The sequence below is a fragment of the Astyanax mexicanus genome, chromosome 12, assembly GCF_023375975.1.
Source record: "Astyanax mexicanus isolate ESR-SI-001 chromosome 12, AstMex3_surface, whole genome shotgun sequence".
Classification (NCBI taxonomy): Eukaryota; Metazoa; Chordata; class Actinopteri; order Characiformes; family Acestrorhamphidae; genus Astyanax; species Astyanax mexicanus.
Genome location: NC_064419.1, coordinates 41,742,307 through 41,763,835, shown reverse-complemented (window position 1 = coordinate 41,763,835; position 21,529 = coordinate 41,742,307). Strand labels below are relative to the sequence as shown.

Below are 21,529 nucleotides of genomic sequence, written 5' to 3'. Positions count from 1 at the left end.
ATGTGACTCGCGGGCATCAGGGAGCCACTACCGAAATGCTGGAGACTCCCGCAGCTTCAGGGAGACTTGGTTTGTCTGTATAATGATGGAAAGTGAAGTAAAGCAAGTCGAAGTTGAAGCGTTACAGAGACACCGTATGGAACGAATCAATCTAGTAACCCTACACCCGGCACAGGGAGCGGATAGCTTCGGCAGAACTCAGGATCAGTACTTTGGACTCTTCTCGAGCTCAAAAGCAGCTTCCACACTAGACCAAACATACTGAACCCACAGAGCAAACACACCCGTGACCAGAAAAAAAAATAGCTAGAGTGAAAACATCCTTAGGGTAGATCTCCAGTGCCTTAATAATTCAAGGACAAAGGATATTGTACACTATTGCAAAGCAGTAAATACAACCGAAAACAGACAATAAATACAAGAATGTACCAGATGAGGTGATAAGCCTAGTTCCTGCCAAATCTGTTCATCTCAAAAAAGACTGCTCACTACGAACAGCTCAGAATATCTAAGAAGATGTGTTATACAGATGCACAAAGCTGAAAAGGCCAGAGAAAAATGGCTTGTCATGTACAGTATGTAGAACGCCCAGAAGGCCTAGCATGACCTTTCTGCAATGTAACGGGTCCCGTCCATTGAAAATCAGTGGGTTATTGCTCTGTCATTTGCTTAAGATAGGGATGTCAAATCTTATCCGCAAAGGGCTGCTGTGGCTGGAGGTTTTCATTCTAAACAACCAGCAACAAAATCTGATTCCACTGGTTTAATCAGTTGGTGATTCTTCGAACAACTGATCACATGAGCTTCTGCTTGTCTGGGATGAAAACCTGCAGCCACACTAGACCATTGTGAGAAATACTGGACACCACTGGTGTGGATGGATATTCTGCTGCTTTAGGCCTTCAGTTCAGCTGGTAAAATACTAAACAAAGAGCCTAAAGTGTTAGCTTAGCTGTGTGTATTGGTAACGCTAATAAAAATTCAGATATATTTTGGAATTCCCAGAAATGTTTAGGATTCAGTAGTATGGAAATGTTTGAACCCAAGAACCCATTTAATATTTTGTCTGTTCAACTGTATTACAGTTATTATTAAACAGATTAAAAAAAATTAAAAAATCTTTTTTTTAAGTTATTTTATTTCAGTAATTCAGTTCAAAATGTGAAATGTATATATCATATAGATGTATTTCACACAGATTGATCTATTTTAAGCATTTATTTATTGTTGATGATTATGGCTTACAGTCAATAAAACCCCATAAATCAGTGTCTCATCAGTGAAAATTATAATATTATATAAGAGCAATTGTTAATTTTGGCAGTGTGGGTAGTGTGCCAAGTCCTGCTGGAAAATGAAATCCACATCTCCATAAAAGTTCATAAAAAAGTCAGCAGAGGGAAGTATGAAGTGCTGTAAGATTTTCTGGAAAAACAAAACCGCACTGACTTTAGAGTTGATAATAAAACACAGTGGATCAACACCAGCAGATGATCAGCATGTCTCTCCAAACCATCACTGATCATCAGTAAATTTTTACATTTCATTTGTAAATTAAGGGAGCAGAGTCTGGAGGAAGAGTGGAGAGACGCACAGTCCAAACTGCTTGAGGTCTAGTGTGAAGTTTCCAACAATCAGTGATGGTTTAGAGAGACGTGTCATCTGCTGGTGTTGATCCACTGTGTTTTATCAAGTCCAAAGTCAGCTTCATGCTTCAAGCTTTTCTCTGCTGACAACTTTCATGGAGATGCGGATTTCATTTTCCAGCAAGATTTGGAATACTGCCCACACTGCCACGGTTTCACATTTTGAACTGAATTACTGCAATAAAGTAACTTTTCAATGATATTCTATTTTTTAAAATGCACCTGTACATCCATTCCTGCATTTTAGCACTGTAATACATTTTTCTAATGTTGCGATGGACGGAATCCACTGTATCCACAAAAGGTGTATTTGAGTCTGTGACAAAAAAAAAAAGATTGACTCTTCAGTCTTTAGTTTGTCGACAATATATGAGAAAACGATTTGTGTGTTTCTTCCTCTCCATTTTCATAATATTATTAAACCATTTTTAAGTTATTAGAAGTTTCAGTAATTAGGAATTTCAGTATGTAAGAGGCGAGGTCGCAAGTCAATTTGAACACCTGTGATCTCCAGTCCCTCAGAAGCTGTACTGCATCAGTAACCATCATTCAGCTGATTTTTAACACCAACACCAGTCATTCCTCCTTAAGAATGTGCGTGTGTGTGTGTGTGTGCTGAAGGTGTTGAATAAAGACAGAAATAGCACATACTTGCTCACCCCAGAAGCGCCAATCATGGAAGAGGCAAAATACAATGGTCTCCATGACAACCCTGGAGACCATAGACTCTAAGCTCGCACTGAGAAATAACAGTTCAACCATCTCCCCGTGCGCCAGCCGCTTATACCCCACTATAAACAGAGCGAGACAAGCCCAAAAATAAACACACACACACACACACAAACTGTGAGAAATATGACTCATACAGCATGATCCATCCATATCAGAGGCGTAAAATGATAAAGCGATAGGTTATTGCTATTATACAGGATTTCTACAAGTTTTTCCAATTTTGCCAATTTTGTCTTCTTGTTTTCTAATCCACATCAGCACAAATAAAAAAATAAGCGCCTCCTTTCTCACATTTTTGACTTCTTACAAATTTGACTTTTATTAGTTTACAGACAGTATTAACCCAAGATATTTCATATTTTGTCTTAACCCTAGTGTTAAACTGAGCTTTTTTTCGGGATGTTTGAATGAGTGAAATCTGTTCAGAATGATGTGAATTAACATTGCAACACTGAAGAAGCTTAGACCTATTATTCAAGAAAGACGTTTATTGAGAACAAACAATGCAATAATGATCCGCAGCCCTAAACATCAGTAAATTAGGCTACAAGAATGATGTCTTAATGACTTTCCTCTAATCGAATATAATCTAATACAGGGGTGTCCAAACTACGGCAAACTAGGTATTTTAGAAATAGAATGAAAGTTGGCCCGCTGTTAAGCAGCTTTTTATAATGTGAGATTCAGAGTTTTAACGCTAGGTGACAGAAACGGGCCAAAGAGTCTAAAAGCGGAGAGAGTGCGCATTTCTAGTGCAAAAAAAAACAAGCCAAAGAGTCTAAAAGCGGAGAGGGTGCGCATTTCTAGCGTGGAAAAACAGGCCAAAGAGTCTAAAAGCGGAGAGAGTGGGCAGTTTTAGCGTAGAAAAACGGGCAAATGAGTCTAAAAGTTGCCGTAATTAAGTAGTTTAATATTAAGAGACATCATGAAATGAAACATCAATTTCAAAAATCTTACACACAAGTTTACACAACACTGTCAAAGATAGATAAAGATAGTAAGTCAAGTAAAATGATTTGAAAATTTAAGTAATCAGGAAAAAAAGTAGTATTTAAAGTGGTATATTTCATTATTTGTTTTATTACAGAGTCGTTGGCCCGTGACTTCAAATATATTTCTCGTTCTGGCCCCCAACAAAAAAAGTTTGGACACCCCTGATCTAAAATAATGGTTTAAGAATATAAAATAAATTATAAACTAACAAAATGTTTATATTGAGCTTATAGTCTATGTGCAAAAACACAAAAAAAAACAGTAATAAGGCTATAATCTGCACTGCACAGCGCTGCAAGTCAAGTAATAAACACAAGTGGAGTGTTCACTGCGCACATCTACAACTTTTTTTTAAAAACAGAATTTGTTTCTTTGCTATATTGTGATTATCAAAGCTTTATATAAAATAAAAATAGCATAAAAAAGAAGTCACAGACTATTTTCTTGAGCCCGACCTGAACAAGCCCGAGGAAAGTGGTGGGAAACCTCAGCCCGACCCGGCCAGAGTTTGTATTGGGCCTCAGGTTGGGTCGGGTTCAGGCAGAGAATCTAAGCTCCACTTTTTTCTGCTTAACTTTTACTTTATTTAATTAATTAGTATTTTATTTACTCATTTTTAAAAAGACTGATTTTGACAGGTTCAATTTATTGCTGGTAATGAGGTAAAAAAACAGGTTCAACAAGTGACAGAATCCACTTTGGAGATTAACAAGCGTGTTATGTTAACCATGTCCAGAGGTGGCGTCAGCATTTCTGGGCTTGAAGGCATCTGGGATGGACCATGAAATATGGCCAGACAAGCATTTTATATCTTTTTTGAAAAAAAAAAAAGACCATCCAGACTGTTATCAGCAACAAGTCCAAAGTCATGGTCTGTCATAGAGAGAATATGTGAAAACATTTGAAACAACAACCCTGCACTTCTTCAAATGATCATGTGGTATGATCATGATTTCTTATAAAATTCATATTTCTTTCCTTAGCAAGCTTAATAGTTTTTTATAAATAATGATATATTTTTATTCTATAATGTAAATGATCTTCTTAAATGTATTTAACTGCTTTTAACAGAAAAAATTATTCTTGTAAATCACACAATACTAAAAAGTTTTTAAGCTGATTGTATCACTAATTAATATTCCAGATTGAGAAATTAGATCATTTTGTTTACAGATCACTTATTACTGTTACTGCTGTTATTGGACACACTATGTGATATTTTGACAATTTAAATAACAGAAAAAAAATGAGATTAACTAATGCTATGTGAAAAGTTTCTTCATATGTCATTATTATATTTATTTCAATTTTATTTTTATTTTATATTTATCTTCTAATAATGCACTTATATCAGTATTTCCCTGCATTTTATTTTTGTCAGATCGCCTTCCATGTTACCAGAGGGGGGCGCTGTTACATCAGTACTTAAAGGTATCAAAGGGACTGACTCCTCTCTTAGCCCTGGTCCTGGAGGCCCACTGTCCTCCTGCACATTTAGTGCTTTTCCTGCTTCTGCTTTAACACATCCAGTTCAGCTGATTGGATGGATCAGTTGTGTTGGAAGCAGAGAAACACTTGCTTATGCCAAGCATACACTAGAAGACTGTGAAAAAACACCTGAAACTTTCTGAAACTTCCTCACAAGTTCAATATGTTCTCTTATTCTGCAAAGACTGAGAAACTTTCAGGGTCACTATTCACAGTAATTAAATTATGGCTGTGTGTGAACTGTAAGCGATGCTTAGATAATTAGATAATTAGTGTTTAGCTGTGTTGCTATTATCCATTAACAGTTTAGGGTATAGATTATTAACCATTGGTTTAGATGTTCTAGGGTGACCGTTTAGACTTCTGGGTGCCCATCAACATATATATATATATATATATACATATATATATATATATATATATATATATATATATATATATATATATATATATATATATATATGTATATATATATATACATATATATATGTATATATATATATGTTTGCTACAAAGTGTGGTGGCACAAAACAAAACAAACAAAACAAAACAACAAAAAACACCAAAGAAAGGAGAAAATAAAAATCATTAATCATCGGAAAGTTCATAATATATAGACAGCTCATTTATCAGTTTATCATTTATCAATATTTGTTCTCAAACCTATTTGGGTGGTGTATGAGGTGTTAGTGTGTGTTCTGCTAGTAGGAGTAGATCAGGCACAGCAGTGCTGCTGGAGTTTTTAAACTCTAATGTATGAGTGGAGGACTGTGATTGATGATTAAACACAGTGTTTAAAAACTCCAGCAGCACTGCTGCAGTATCTGATTCACTCACTGTACCACCAGCAGCACAACACACACTAACACCTCATACACCACCTTCACCGTGCTAATCACTGCTAATCACTGCAGTGCTGAGAATAATGATCCACCACCCAAATAATAATAATAATAATAACAATAATAATAATAATATCTGCTCCGTGGTGGTTTTCTCTCCTGTGGGGTTCTGAGTATTGAAGACGTATGCAGAGAAAGAGGAGTGTCACTGATCAAAGCAGTCCTAATTACATTTAGCATTTCCACGAAAACTGCTTCTTGCAAAACCTGATCAATTTCTGATTTATCAAGAAGTCCACTTTTATTTAATGTGCTTTTTATTGAGCAATTGAGTTGAATTGAATGATTTTGACAGTTTCAGAGACGATCTGAAACCGAGCTGCATTAGAAGGCCATTAGAAGTCTGAGTGTCCGGCATTTTGAGAGCAGAGCTGTAGGGTTTCTGCGGCTGATGCTGAAGGCTTTTCTCCTCCGTGAGGAGAGCAGCTCCAGCCTCTGACCCACTTACAGCTTCTGCAGCACAGAGAGATGTGACTGAGTCAGTGTACAGCATTACCACACACACACACACACACACACACACACACACACTCTGAGCACTCAACCTCCCAGCCCTCCTCAGGGTATAAACTCTTGTAAGCTTGTTAGTTTCTTCTTATCTGAACTTTCCTCTCATCCCTCTATCTCCAGCTTTAGGGGTGTCACAATACTCAAATCTGATGATACGATATAGGTCAGGGTTTTATGGATTATTTAATTATTGATACAGTAGGAAATATAAATGCCATCATTTGTCTCTTTTTAATTGTTGATTGTCAGTGTCTCTTCTTAAAAAAAAAAAAAATCTAATTCCTTCCCATTTTCTCTCCAATTTACCCAACCCACTCATTAGGACTCCCCCTATCATTGATGGTGCCCCAACACCAGGAGGGTGAAGACTAGCACATGCCTCCTCCGACACAAGTGAAGCCAGACTCCGCCTCTTTTCAAACTGCTACTAATGCAGCATTGCTGAGTAGGATCACAGCACACTCGCAGGAAAGCGCAGCGACTCGGTTCCGATACATCAGCTCACAGACGCAACCTTGTGCTGATCCACATCACCCTTTGGAGTGAAGAGGGAAAAGAGCTCCATATACCCACCTGTGACGGATGTGTACGTTGATAGCTAGTTGCCCCTCACTGACTATGTGCTCCGATCAGAGAACAGCTGCGACTTCAGGTGATATTGAGAGCTTTATTGATTTCCAGATATTAAAGTGGCTTCTTCAATGAAGTGTTGCACACATATTCAATGATACAGAATTTGTGTGCATTACAGAGTGAGTATGTTTGGGTGTGTGTGTGTGTGTGTGTGAGTTTGTGTGTTTGTGTGGTCTCTGTAAGATAAACATATACAGAGAGATAATTAGAAATTGTATAAACCCAATTCTACATTATATTAAATTATGCAAACATGCAGTAATAATATCAAAACACACATCAAGTTACATAAACAATATATATATAATAACGTAATTGCACCAAAGTAACACTAATGTGACAAGAAAACCAAATTACTGCAAGTGGCTAGTAATATCAAATAATATAAGTGAAATCTATTCACTCATAGGGTTAATAAGAGAAAATTCAAGTGCAGTACCTATAGTAGCCAACGGGTGGCGCTTCAAAGACACAAATGACAGAAGCGGTATTGCCGCCATAGAGTCTAGCCTGTCTAGCCTGTTCACGTGAACAACACATGGCGCCATAGGAAGGCTACAGCAAATACAATATTTAGAAGCTAAATAATGCCTCAAACAGCCACAGAACGGTGGAAATAACACCACAGGTAGAAAATACCGCTAAAGCACTCTCAAACCCAACTATTCATGTAACTTTAACCCCAAAGTAAGCATTTAGCAATGCATTTAAGGAATAGATCATTTTCCCATTGAAATGAATGGGAGCTCGCGGTAAACTTAAAGTTACCCGGTTACTGGACTAAACAGCATGTAAATAACACAAGCAGATGACACAACATAAATACAGGTCAAAACAAAGTACTTACATTGTCATCAACGCACACATACACACAAAAAGGGGGTACTATTTCAACAAGATGCTGGAGCAAACGGCAAGTGTCTGCCAGCCAAGCACACTGAAACTTAAAGTCATGCATGCACGCAAGTGTGTGGTACGTCGCTGATGTCACAGCGCTGACTCCAGCAGGGAGTTTTCCACACCACCCAAAGAGAGCAAGGCCAGTTGTGCTCTCCTAGGGCTTTGGTAGCTGATGGCAAGCTACATGAACAGGATTCGAACCGGCAATCTCCTGATCATAGTGGCAGCACTTAGCCTGCTGGACCACTAGGATCCCCTCATTAAATACTTTAACAATGTAAAATGTTCTGACTTTTTTGTAACTCCAGGTTATTGTGACATTTGTAGGCCTTATCTCAATATCACACACAAACCCTACAATCCATTTTCCGTCTCACACAGGGCATCATGATAACTAAAGGAGTGAAATGTAAAAAAATGTGAAACTGCAGGACATCACTGCTCAGACTGTAAGATGGAGTAGAATAGAAAGGATAAGTGCTTCATGAAATCGGATGCTATTTTTCCTCCCACAGAGATAATGATCGCAAATTATTCACAAAGGAGCAAACATATGCCTAATGTGAAGCCCATGACACCTCTGCTTTCTGCTGAGCACTAGCTAGCATGCCAGTGAACTGTATAGGCTGCATTAATGTACTAATTCTATGTGATGACTGGCAATTACCAAAAATAATACAGCAGTTCAGCAGACATTAGCCAAGGCTAAGAAGTTCTCTTTAATGACTTTTTACAATAATTGTGAATAAATCATTTAATTTATCCATGCATTTATTCATCCATCCATCGTGCAGAAGGCAGTATACATCCTGGTCAGGCCGCCAATCCATCACAGTATTTAATCAATAGTAGCAACAAATACATAAAAGCCTGATCAAGCTATTTTAAAGGGGCATAGAAATCGTGAAAGATCTACTTTGCAACTGACATGCCAAAAGTCAAGGGATAACAGTATGTACAGTGTTACCTTTAGGTATTAATTAGCTTAAGAATGCCGACACTTGAATAAGTTACTTGAATAGAAATAGAAATAACTTACTTCGCTCTGTATAAGACCCACTTGTAAATCTCTCTGTATAAGAGTGTCAGCTAAATGCCATAAATGTACTATCTTGTAAGTGGAATTACTGTCCGGGGTGCTCACGTTAAGGCGATGTGATGATTTTTTATTTTATCATTTCTTATCATTCTTATCATTTTACTTTACTTTCACTATAATCATTATCTTTTTTCCATTTAATATTTTATATATCTTTGCTTTTTAAGTGTCAGTTTGTTATGGTCTTTTTAGAATTTCCTTTTTTATTATTAAATGTCAATTTAAAAATTGTATTTCTTTTAATTATTATTTCTTACTATTATCTTCCTTACTATTTCTAATTTCTTATTAAATATCTTTTTAATTCCTTTTATACTGTAAATGCTCGGTTGCATTGTAAATTAGGGTCACCCTTAATGTATTTTCAAGTGAAAATAAAGGTTGATCGATTGATTAATTGATTGGTTGATTGATTGATTGATTGATTGGTTGATTGATTGATTGGTTGATTGATTGAGGTCAGTGCAGCATTCTTTAGCTTTCATGGAACATGGCAAAAGTCTTGGCACACGATACTTTTGGCATGCCAGTATACATACAGCTCTGGAAAAAATTAGAGACCATTTCAGTTTCTGAATCAGTTTCTCTATTTACAAGTTTATGTTTGAGTAAAATGAACACTGTTGTTTTATTCTATAAACTACAGACAACATTTCTCCCAAATACCAAAAAATATTGTCATTTAGAGCATTTATTTACAGAAAATAAGAAATGGCTGAAATAACAAAAAAATATGCTTTCAGACCTCAAATAAAGAAAAAAAAATGTTTATATTCATAAAGTTTTAAGAGTTCAGAAATCTATATTTGTCAGAATAAGCCTGGTTTTTAATCACGGTTTTCATGCATCTTGGCATATTCTCCTCCACCAGTCTTACACACTGCTTTTGGATAACTTAATGCCTTTACTTCTGGTGCAAAAACATCCATCTTCCTCTTGATTATATTCCAGAGGTTTTCAATTTGGTAAAATCAAAGAAACTCATAATTTTTAAGTGGTCTCTTATTTTTTATTTTTTTCCCAGAGCTGGATGTCTATAAGTGGCCCTTTATTAACTGCAGTGTACTGTGCCTCATTCAAAGAGCTGTTGGGTCTGTTTTTGCAGTTTAATTATTTTTATATTTTAAAAAACACTCGTCATTTGCACTATTTTGGCTGTTGAATGAGGAAAAAAGGGAAGAGCAAAAAGAGCCAATTGCTTTAAATAGAGCACCAGTCCAAAACAAGGAGGTGGGTGGATTTACACTGGAAATCCAGAGCAGATTCCACCATTCAGATGTAAAAATCCGACAGTTATCAATGAGAGCGCGGGCGAGGTGCGGGCACGAGAGAGTGGCGGGTGCGCGAGAGTGGGCGTGCTGTGGATTTGGTTTGTTTACTGGCCTCCAGCTCTTTGAGACCATGTTCGTCTCTGGGGAGTTAAAATGGCGCCATTCAGCAGGGAAAAAAAAAAACAAAAGAAAAGATGTTAGTAGAGCAGGTTGAGAGCTCAGCGTCGGCGAGAGAACAAGCTCATCGCTCTTTTAGCTGATGACAGTAATGGAGGAGATAAGAGGTATGGCCATTAGTCCTGCTGGGCACTGAGCCCGCGATTCAGCGGCTTTAACCCAAACCCCAAAAGCCTTGAAAGCTGAGCGTGATGAGAACATTTGCTGTGATTCACAGCAGAGATGACAGACAGCCTGTGCTGGACAAACACACTTCCCAGCTCATGCTGTCTCTGCTGAGGTGTGATGCAGCACTGGGTCATCCTCGGTGACTTGACACAAATGAACTTGCGGGAAGATGCTGGCACAGAGAAACACACTGCAAAAAACCTGCTGTTAAAAACTAGAGAAATATAATATTCAAACTGAGATATACAGTACAGGCCAAAAGTTTGGACACACCTTCTCATTCAATGCGTTTTCTTTATTTTCATGACTGATATTTACATTGTAGATTCTCACTGAAGGCATCAAAACTATAAATGAACACATGTGGAGTTTTATGTACTTAACAAAAAATGAGCTGAACCTCCACAGTCAACGGACCTGAACACAATCCAGATGGTTTGGGGTGAGCTGGAGCACAGAGTGAAGAAGGCAAAGAGCCAACAAGTGCTAAAAAACACCTCTGGGAACTCCTTCCTTCCTTCAAGACTGTTGGAAAACCATTTCAGGCGGCCACCTCTTGAAGCTCATTGAGAGAATGTTTTTTTAGTTATTTCACCTTTTTTTGTTAAGTACATAAAACTCCACATGTGCTCATTCATAGTTTTGATGCCTTCAGTGAGAATCTACAATGCAAATTAGTCATAAAAATAAAGAAATCACATTGAAAAAGAGAAGGTGTGTCCAAACGTTTGGCCTGTACTGTATATGCTTATATTAAGCAAAGAGATATGCCAATGGAGTAAGCATTTTTTTTCTTGGTGAGATTTCTTAAAATATTCTTAAAATCTCAAAATTCCTTGATATAAGAAAAAAAACTATGGATTTCCCTTGATTTTATGTCTTAAATATGGACAGAGAGTCAGAATTTCAGAACTTGACTGGGGGCTTTTTGTGCTAATATAGAGATCATATTACTTAAAATAAGGTGACGATTCTAAGTGAGACAGTTTAAATGGTTGTCCTTAAAATAAGCGAAATCATCTTTTTGCTTATAATGCTTGGTAAGACCAAAAATAAAAATAAAAAAATCTGAGAAAAAAACAACTTGAAATGAGATAATTCTTTTTTTTTTTTCTGGTTTAAAGTATGATTTTGTGAGCAAGTTTTTTGCTTCTGGACTCATCCTACTGTTGTGGAGCATTTTAAATCTATAGCAGGGGTCGGCAATAGGTGGCCCGCAAGCATGAAACATCTGGCCCGTGAGCTTGTTTGAACTGCAATAAATGATAATAAAAGAAATATATAAACAAAATGCTTCTCTGGTGAGCCTTAGTTTATATCCCTCCCCTGTCTCTCTGTCGCACTTTAGTTTCCACCCATGCTCATTTGACCTCAAACCTTTTATAAGGGTGCTTTTTTTCTCGGCTGTGTCCCAATTCACTAGCCGGGACAGTGATATTGCTTTGAACAGTGACATTAACGACACAGATTCGATCCCTGGTGAGGAGTGGTGTGTTTAATTATTTATTTTTTCCTTTTTTTTCTTGGGTTTACCTGCTTTGAGATCAAATATCCTGCAATTGGGTTCAACAACCCTCTGGGCTGGAGAGCTACTAGTCTGTAGCACTCCATCCCATTACACTCCATTTTCCAAAACTTTTTTTTTTCGTGGCCCGCCACATTTTTTCTAGATCTTCAAACTTATTCTTAAAATAAGAATAATCTGAACTAAATATTTATAGTTGTCTCAACTGCCTGTTTTTTTTTTTTTTTCAAAACTCAAAAATCTAGTGTAGTAAGTAGAAAATTTTGAGTTTTCCCAACTTTGTCATTTTTACAGTGTATAAATTATGCAAACTATTGTTTAGGGCAAAGCTGACAAAGAGGTTCAAATACTTCCACACATCCAATGCAACATGTTCAATACATCCATTTTCAGAATGACTGCTGCTGCTGTGTCCTTCCCTAATAAACATCTGCTTGAAATGTGACATTGCACTGCGGCAAGCATCGTCCTTCAGACGGTACAGCCTGGTACACGGGCTTCTATACACTCTAGAGTCACTGTGACTAATGAGCAGGTGAGGAGAGGCCAAGGCATGCCCTCTGGCCATTGGTGCATCAATAACCGAGCTCGGCAGATTCACAAAGCAGAAACCCGGCACAGTCCCCCGACAGAGAGTAACCAACACAGAGCCGCAGGGCTGTTCACCGTCATCTCAGACAGGTCATTTAAATCACAGGACGGTAGTCAGGACATTTACTTACAGTACACTCACAGTACAGCAGACATAACAGCCTGTCACAGTCCGTTAGTTATACAATAGATTTACTGTATACTGTAAAGAACTTCAATAAAGTCAGACGACTCCATTCAACATTGCAAAAGTAGTTACAACCAGAAAGAATCAACTGACAGGAGTGAAACTTGGTGGGCAGTAGTGCCAGACTGTCATGTGTGAAATATTTATTCATTTATCGACCATATTACCTAGGGCAGATGCCCCTGCTCTTCTTCCTAGGGTCCTACTTACGTAAAAAATGAATTCCATCAAAATTTAAAAATTTCATCATCAACTATAAAAGACTACAATAAAAAAAGGAACATGCACTATATAAAATAGACATTATAATAATGTAATAATAAATGAATGCCCAACTAAATATAAAAAAATAGCTAAAAAAATATATATTAATTTTTCAAATACTTTTTTGACTTGTATTTTAAAAATTATCTTAGATTTTAAAAGTTGGCATCCTATTCCATGCAGTAATTGCTCTATATACAACTGTACTTTGGAAGGAAGTAGTATTAGCCCTGGGTACAACAAAAATGTTGTAAATAAAATAAATGTTGATATTAGATATTTTATAAAAAAATTAAATACAATTGTTTCTGTGGGATTTTCTGTCCATGTTGGCTTTGAGTGGTCCAGCTGACTAAGGTGCTACCACTATGATCTGGAGATCACTGGTTCGAATCCCACTCATGCAGATTGCCATCACCTGCCAGAGCCCCGAGAGAGCACAATTGGCATTGCTCTCTCTGGGTGGAAAGATGGCGCTCTTTCCCCTCATCTTTTCCCTAGGGTGATGTCAATCAGCACAAAGCATCTGTGAGCTGATGTATCAGAAGCGAGTCACTGGGCTTTCCTTCGAGCGCACTGTGATGCTACTCAGCAAGTTAGAAAAGAGGCGGAGTCTGACTTTACATGTATTAGAGGAGGCATGTGCTAGAGTTCACCCTCCTGGTGTGTTGGGGAATCACTAGTGATAGGAGGGAGTCCTAATGAGTGGGTTGGGTAGTTGGCCTTGTAAATTGGGGAGAAAATTAAATAAAAAATGGACATAAATTAGAAATAAAAAAAAAGTTATGCTTTTGTCTTAATGGAGTAGACCAACGAATCCATTTGTGAAGGCACCATGGTCAACGTCTCAGTGTCTTAAATTTCCACCGGTCCTGGTGTTATGGTGTGGGGAGTGCACGATTCCAGATCACCAATGGTCTTCATTGAAATCACTTTGCAGCCCAATGTTACATTAATGAGATCCTGATCACATTGACTCTGGTGCTCTATTTCAACATGACAATGCTCGTCCACAAACTGGTACTTTCTCAAGAGATTTTTTTGCAGACACAGTTTCTACACCATGTCCAGACACATAAGCAGACCCTATTTTTGATTAAAATGTGTGATATGCTATTGAACATGCTATTAACACTCCTCAACATCCTTTCACAGAATCTTTCTTTTCAATAGCATTGCAGTCCCACACTTCCTTGTGGGTGCAACTTCTGTATTTTAGCAGACATTTCTTTGATGTTAAGTGTATTATCTAACATGGGGTATAATTCAAAGGAAGCCAAACAGCACATCATTGTGTCCTCGCCCAGAAAATCAATCTTTAAAGGAAAGAAGGCAACGCTTGGCTACAGACTTGCAGGCGGATGAACGGAGCTCTCGGCACAAAGGCTCAAGGCCACTGGCAGCTTATGAAAAGACTGGAACACATCACCACCTGAGAACATCAGCGCTGCCATATTGTGCAGCAGAAGGAACTGTTAAATCTGGTACACCGTGTGTTTTGGACGTGGTGTTGGTGGGCGGATTATGAGTAAAACTTTTAGTCAAATCTTGGTGAAACAATGAAGATTTAGTAAATTCATTATTGTTGTCACGTTCTCAGGACAAACCAGACGCAGAAATAAAACCAGGAAACAGGTTTAATAATTGAAGACTAATCCAAAAGATTTGTCAAAAAGCCAGGCCAGGTAAAAAAAAAAAAAACACACAACAAAAACAAGCACATATCAGACAGAGACTGGGTCAAAAATCAGGGAAAAGGTAAAAAAATCTAAAATCCAGAAATCACAGCAAAGGGGAAATCCAAGAAATATACGCTTAGTTTGTGACAATCAAGCACAGGTGAAAGGAGTCACTAATCAGCTACACCCACAGTGGTTTAAAAGTCAGGTAACAAAGAGCGTGGGAGCTGTCCATGGTTGGTTAAAGAGGGGCCTGTGACTGTAGTGTGAGTGTGAGTGGAATTCTGGGTAAAGAAGTCCATTGAAGATGAAATAGAACCAGGAAGTGTGACAATTCTTTGTAGTTTAATGTTGATTACTTAGTAAATGTAGGTATTTTGAAGCACCACATAAGCCACACAGGTTATGCCGATTTTTGCTTTGGTCTAACCTGAATGTTCAATGAATGAATGGGGTCTCTATCATGTTCTACAACAGGTTCCCGCCCCTGTGGGGGGGGGGGGGGGGGTTGGGGGGGCAGAACATCGAATAATTGCTCTTTTGGGTGGAACTGGACCATGAGATCATAACTTCGTTCCAACTCATGTTACTCACATGTGATGTGAATGACAATATAGTCTTCTTGAATTCTTCTTTCAGTGGAAAATCTTCATTTAAAATGTTGTGTTGTCCAAATCTAGGCTTTATCACGGTTTGGGAAACTTGCCCTTTTTACATTACATTACATTACATTTGGCAGACGCTTTTGTCCAAAGCGACTTACAGTATTGAATTGCAAATAATAGAAGAGGTTAAGTACAAAAATAATAGAAGTTAAAAATAAAACATCTATAGATAGGGCCTTAAGGAGGTCAGAGGGAAATAATGGGATAGAGGAGTAGAGAAGAGGAAGAAGGAGATGAGGTTAGAATTAGTTCGTTTGTTAGAGGTGTTAGGAGAGTAAGTGCTCTTTGAAGAGCTCTGTCTTCAGGAGTTTCTTAAAGATAGCGAGAGATTCTCCTGATCTGGTAGTGGAAGGTAGTTTGTTCCACCATTGGGGAACTCTGTATGAGAACAGTCTGGATTGCTTTGTGTGAGTGTTTGGCAAAGCGAGGCGACGTTCATTGGAGGAGCGCAGCGGCCGGGAGGTAGCGTAAGCCTTCAGGAGCGAGTGCAGGTAGGAAGGAGCCTGTACTGTCATCACCTTGTAGGCGATTGTAAGCGCTTTGAATTTGATGCGAGCAGCAACCGGTAGCCAGTGGAGCTCAATGAGCAGCGGAGTGACATGTGCCCGTTTTGGCTGGTCGAAGAACATTTTACATGTGCCCTATAACATTTGAAACAGTTATTAATTTAAAATTTGTTTCTAGTAAAAATAGTTTTGAACATCTCATTATATAACCTGTTCACTTAATCCTCTATAGCATGATATTTGTATTTGTTGAGAATATAAATCAGAACACTTGCCTTAGAATGATTGTCTTGTGATCTATCTGTGTAATGTTGCTCTGAGGTAACTAATAAAAAATACAGTACCTGTTTTATGAGCTAAATGAAAAAAAAACTGTCAAAATAGGCTTGAAATATACTTATTTACATATTAAAACATTTAGGGGACCATGTAACAATCAAAAAAGTTGTTTGTTGCCTGAGGGCAACACCCTGCCATAGAGGGTTAATATAAAGTGCTTTTACTAGTGTTGATTAACAGAACAGTACTCAGACTGGATCAGGGAGCAAAAGGGACATTCTTAATATCCACGTTTAATTATATTCCAGTCGGCGTGTGTCTTTGCATGTTTGAGATCAGGACTGTGTTTGAGATCTGGGCTGTGTTTGAGCTGTGTTTGAGCTGTGTTTGAGAACAGGGCTTATGCTAAATTAATAATGAAGGAAGGTACAAGAAGAGAGTGTGATTTGTCTTGTGTTCACAGTTTGACATTTGCAGAGCTACACAGTGTATTCAGGTAGTGCTGAGGAAATGCTGCTTTCTCAATAGCACACACACACACACACACACACACACACATACGCACATTTAGTCTCTGTTATAAAAGGTTGCTATGAGGTGAATGCCTGAGCTGTGTTATGAAACTGTCCTTTGATGGCACTGCTGATTGTGATTTTATAAGGTTTTATTCTTGCTTGTTTTCATACGACTCTTATCTCAAATTTACCAGCATGAAGCTGAGCTGGGCTTTTATGAAGCTCCTAGGCCAAAATGTGTGGTAATGATGTGCTAATACTGCTTATAATGACAGTGTAGTAAACACTGTGAATAACTTTTAGCTTCTCACACCACACTCCTCCTAATCCCATGTGTGTGTGAGTGAGTGTGTAAGTGTGTAAGTGTGAGCGAGTGTGTGTGTGTGTGGTTCAGAGCTGGGCAGGGTATTAACTCTAGGCAGATGTTGGCAGGTTAATAATAACACAGGGTCGTACCAGGAGCCGCAGTGAACCAGCTGTTTCCTCTTATGGCACTATAGACCCACTGACGATTTAAATCCCAACAGCAGCTCCATTTAACCCTTGGAGGCCCGGTGGTCACTGTTAGAAACCTATACTATTTTTGTTTTCATTTCTCACATTGTGATTGTGATTATAGGACATCGTTATACTAGTGGTGTCAATCAATTGAAAAGTTTAATTTGATTAATCACATCAATATTCTGTTATTAACTGCATTAATTACACTTGTTCTTCTTACAACACCCTTTCGTTTTATAGTGGATATTTATTTATACCACAGTTAGTTCCAAACCTGCCGTGTGATTGGTGATTGTGATTGAGAGGTGTTCTGTGAGTGCCGTTATCAGCCCGTAATGCACTGTAACCGAAGCTCTCCATGTATTAATCTGCCACATTCAGGTAACCTAGCAACGATGCAGCACTTACAAGCCAAACAGCACAGCTACAAACGGAGCAGCAATGAAACTATTTTAACTCGTGGAGTGTTTAGAATCAAACAGATCGTATTTTCTCGTCCTCTTTAAAACAAAATCTATTAATAAACAGTGATAATGGAACTGTGGTATAAACGCAATAATACAATCAAGGTTCATGCTATAACGTGTAATATTGGCACTGTGCCAATATTACACGTTATAGCACTCCCTCTCTTGTATGTAAAATGTAAATATATTTATATTAGTGTTGTCAAACCAAATGCCAGTATATACTTACATATTTGAGGGGAGATAAAGCCAGCATGGAGCTGGAATAAAGAACGCATGATAAATTGGATAGAGGAACCTTTTTTTTTTACTTCATTATAAACATCTCAGCTTGGTTGTAAGGATTTCTGAATTTCAAGCACGAGCTCCACACGGGCAACAGGATGGACCGACCGAATAAGTTGCTGCACAGCGCAAGCACAAGGTAAATATTACCTATTTTAGGGTGCTTTCATACCTACCTTGTGTGTAAAGGTTTAGCTCAAACCAAAAAAAGACCCAAAATTTTGTCTTTTTTTGTCCAAAAAGGTGATCTTGGTGTCAACTGAACCATGGTCCACTTCACCTGCAGTGTGAAACATTTTCTAGACAGTCTTCGGAATTCAATTTCGGAATAATTACTAAAAGCTGAAGCAAGCTGTTCTCAGCCTTTAAACTAAAGATGGAAAATAGAGGAGATAAAAACCTGAGACCCTAACTTATACTTTTCCTGTTGTTACGACAGCAAAGACACACTGACACGCTCTAAATCAAGCTGTTCAAAGTGCGGTTGATGGCTCATCTATAAATCAATAAAATAGGACCCCTGGTGTTGGGCTGAAATCTGTATAAAAGTGTTTTTACACTGCAGATAAATCGGATCATGGTTCAAGACAGGTGTAAAAGCATGCTAAATCATGTTAATTTAAAGGAAACTTTTTTAAGTTGATGGTTGGTGTGGAAATTATGTGATTTAGCATTACAGTCTCCTAGTAGAACTTTTCTTTAAGTTTTCATTTTTACTGTAAAGCTGGGTCTGGCCCTGCTAACATTGATTTTTTTTTTTTTTTTTACAATAATTTCTAAAAATCTATCTGATTATATTTTTGAGTACATAAACCAACCTGTTTGGTTCTCAAGCAAGAAAACGTATCATCCTGCTTCTGTTAAAAAAAAAGTATTATAATCAACACCACTTACTGCACCTAAAACTTGACACTTCCGCTTTAGTTTAAGGGTCTGTAATTGTTACGTATCAGTAAATCTGACATAAATTTAAGAATAAAACGAATTCCCTTTGCATGCCTGAAAGGGTTAATGCAGATACGTATGTACTGATACTACACACATGATGATTGGTTATGTGGTGAAACATGTACCGTTTACTGGTATGCCATCTCCACTGCACAGATGATGTAATGACTGACTAGAAAATGACTTGCAATTTGTGATTAGAGGATTTATCATGTAAGCTTGTTTTCTGTACCGTTTATAAAGCATAAAAAAGAGGATTTTGCAATGCAATATTCCTGATTGCCTCCAGTGACAGTAGAGCAAATAAACAGCATCATAATATTATTGCATGAAATGTTCTGAAATGAATCATACAATTTATTATGTTACCAGTATTTTTAATCTACTTCTTTCCTAAGCAATGCATTTCCTCAGTAATCCCCTTTAACATTTCCCCTTTAATAGCTTTTACCTGGATGCGCACTGACATGTGCCGTGATAAAAGCTGTAGATCACTGCACTGACTGCGGGATATATGTGTGTGTGTGTGTGTAGGGTCTCCTGCACTGAATATGGATGTAATTTCTGCCAGAGTTGCTTGTTTTATGCACGGACGATTCAAGCCAGATGCCTCCGGTCACGGTCATCACCACACACTGTGCTGTCCACTGAGGGCAGTAATGTCTTCTGTGATGTAATGTGATGCAACAGAAATTCTACAAGGCATTGCCCATGTGCATTACAATTATTAGAGTATTAATTATGTGCATTACAATTATTAGGCCTGTTTCAGCCTGAGTTTTTTGAACAATGCACAGCCAATCAGAAAAAAAGACAATCTACATATATCAGCCTTAAAGCCACAGTAGCAAGATATAAAATAAAGAGAGGTTGGACTGAATAGCAATATTACTAAACATACTGATTTCACAGAACATTTTGTGATGTCACAAAACATTTTGTGACGTCACAGAAGGTTTTGTGATGTCTCAGACGTTTATAGAAAGTTTTTAATATTACAGTATGTTTTGTAATAACACAAAGTTTTCTGATATCACAGAATGTTTTTGATGTCAAAGAAAATTGTCAGATGTCGCACAATGTTTTGTGATGTCACAGAAAGTTTTCTGATGTCACAGAAAGTTTTCTGATGTCACAGAATGCTTTTCCGATGTCAAAAAATGGTTTTCCAATGTCACAGAAAGTTTTCTGATGTCACAAAAAGTTTTCTGACGTCACAGAAAGTTTTCTAATGTCACAGAATGGTTTTCCGATGTCACAGAAAGTTTTCTGATGTCAAAGAATGTTTTTCAGATGTTAAAGAATGGTTTACTGATGTCACAGAAAGTTTTCTGATTACATAGAAAGTTTACTGATGTCACAAAATGTTTTTCTGACGTCACATTGACATAATAGGCTGTTTTGTAATGTCACAGAATGTTTTGTAATGTCACAGACAATTTTCTGATGTCTCAAAACATTTAATGTTTCAGCCTTAATTTATTTCTGAACAAATATTTAATACCATGAAGCCAATTAAAAAGAAAGTATACATATGTATATATAGTGAGCTTAATTCTTAAGTACATGATGCATACTGTAGGATGTTATGCCTTTAAACTAAATGACTACACTACACTAAACTACACTACACTAAACTACACTACACTAAACTACACTATAAGAACCATTAACCATTAAGAATCCATCTTCCATCCAGCAGTGTTAAACAATAAACTAATGATGCAGGAAAGTGAATCAGCCCTGTGTTTATATGCATAAACTTCCTGTAGCTCAGAGCGTCTGAGAGGTCCAGTGCTGTGGATGAGATTAATAGAGAAGCTCCTCCACAGAGGATGTTGCTAAATCCCTTAAATCACACTACAGGACGCTGAGGACGAGCAGAAGATCACTGCAGATGATTCAGGTCTTTCACCAGATTTCACACAAGTTCAGCTTCAGGAAGGCAGAGCCGGAGTGCACTGAAACTGAGAGTGTGTTTTAGTCTAAGTGCACTTGACCTTACAATCAAATTAGAGGTCATTTGTGTGACATCAGACTGTACTGTGATGTCACGGAATGTTATGTGACGTCAGGGAATGCTCTATGATGTGGCGGAATGTTTGATGTCACGGAATGTTCTGTGATGTCGGGGAATGTTATGTGATGTCGGGGAATGTTCTGTGATGTCACGGATTGTTTGATGTCACAAAATGTTCTGTGATGTCACAGAATGTTCTGTGATGTAATGGAATGTTCTGTGATGTAATGGAATGTTCTGTGGTGTCACTTAATGTTCTGTGATGTCATGGAACGTTATGTGACGTCAGGGAATGTTCTATGATGTTGCAGAATGTTCTGTGATGTAATGGAATGTTCTGTGATGTAATGGAATGTTCTGTGATGTAATGGAATGTTCTGTAAAGTCACGGAATGTTCTGTAAAGTCACAGAATGTTCTGTGTTCACGGTGATGTCACAGAATTTATGATGTCACAGAATGTTCTGTAATGTCACTTAATGTTCTGTGATGTCACGGAATGTTCTGTGTTCATCTGCTATATGATATATTTAACTGAAATTGCTGGCCTGAACAACTAATGATTTATAAAGGAAAATC

At 37.7% G+C, this 21,529-nt stretch overlaps 2 long non-coding RNA genes across 2 annotated transcripts in view; both read right to left on the bottom strand.

Annotated features, from left to right (window-relative positions):
- Positions 1-21,529, bottom strand: part of LOC125806120 (uncharacterized) — a 288,259-nt gene that overhangs the window by 68,833 nt on the left and 197,897 nt on the right. The gene's annotated exons all lie outside the window — the stretch shown is intronic.
- LOC125806121 (uncharacterized) lies at positions 6,001-7,296 on the bottom strand. Its single transcript, XR_007441424.1, has 2 exons — positions 6,845-7,296; positions 6,001-6,214 (listed from the first exon to the last, which is right to left on the bottom strand). It is a non-coding gene; the product is annotated as an uncharacterized LOC125806121 (long non-coding RNA).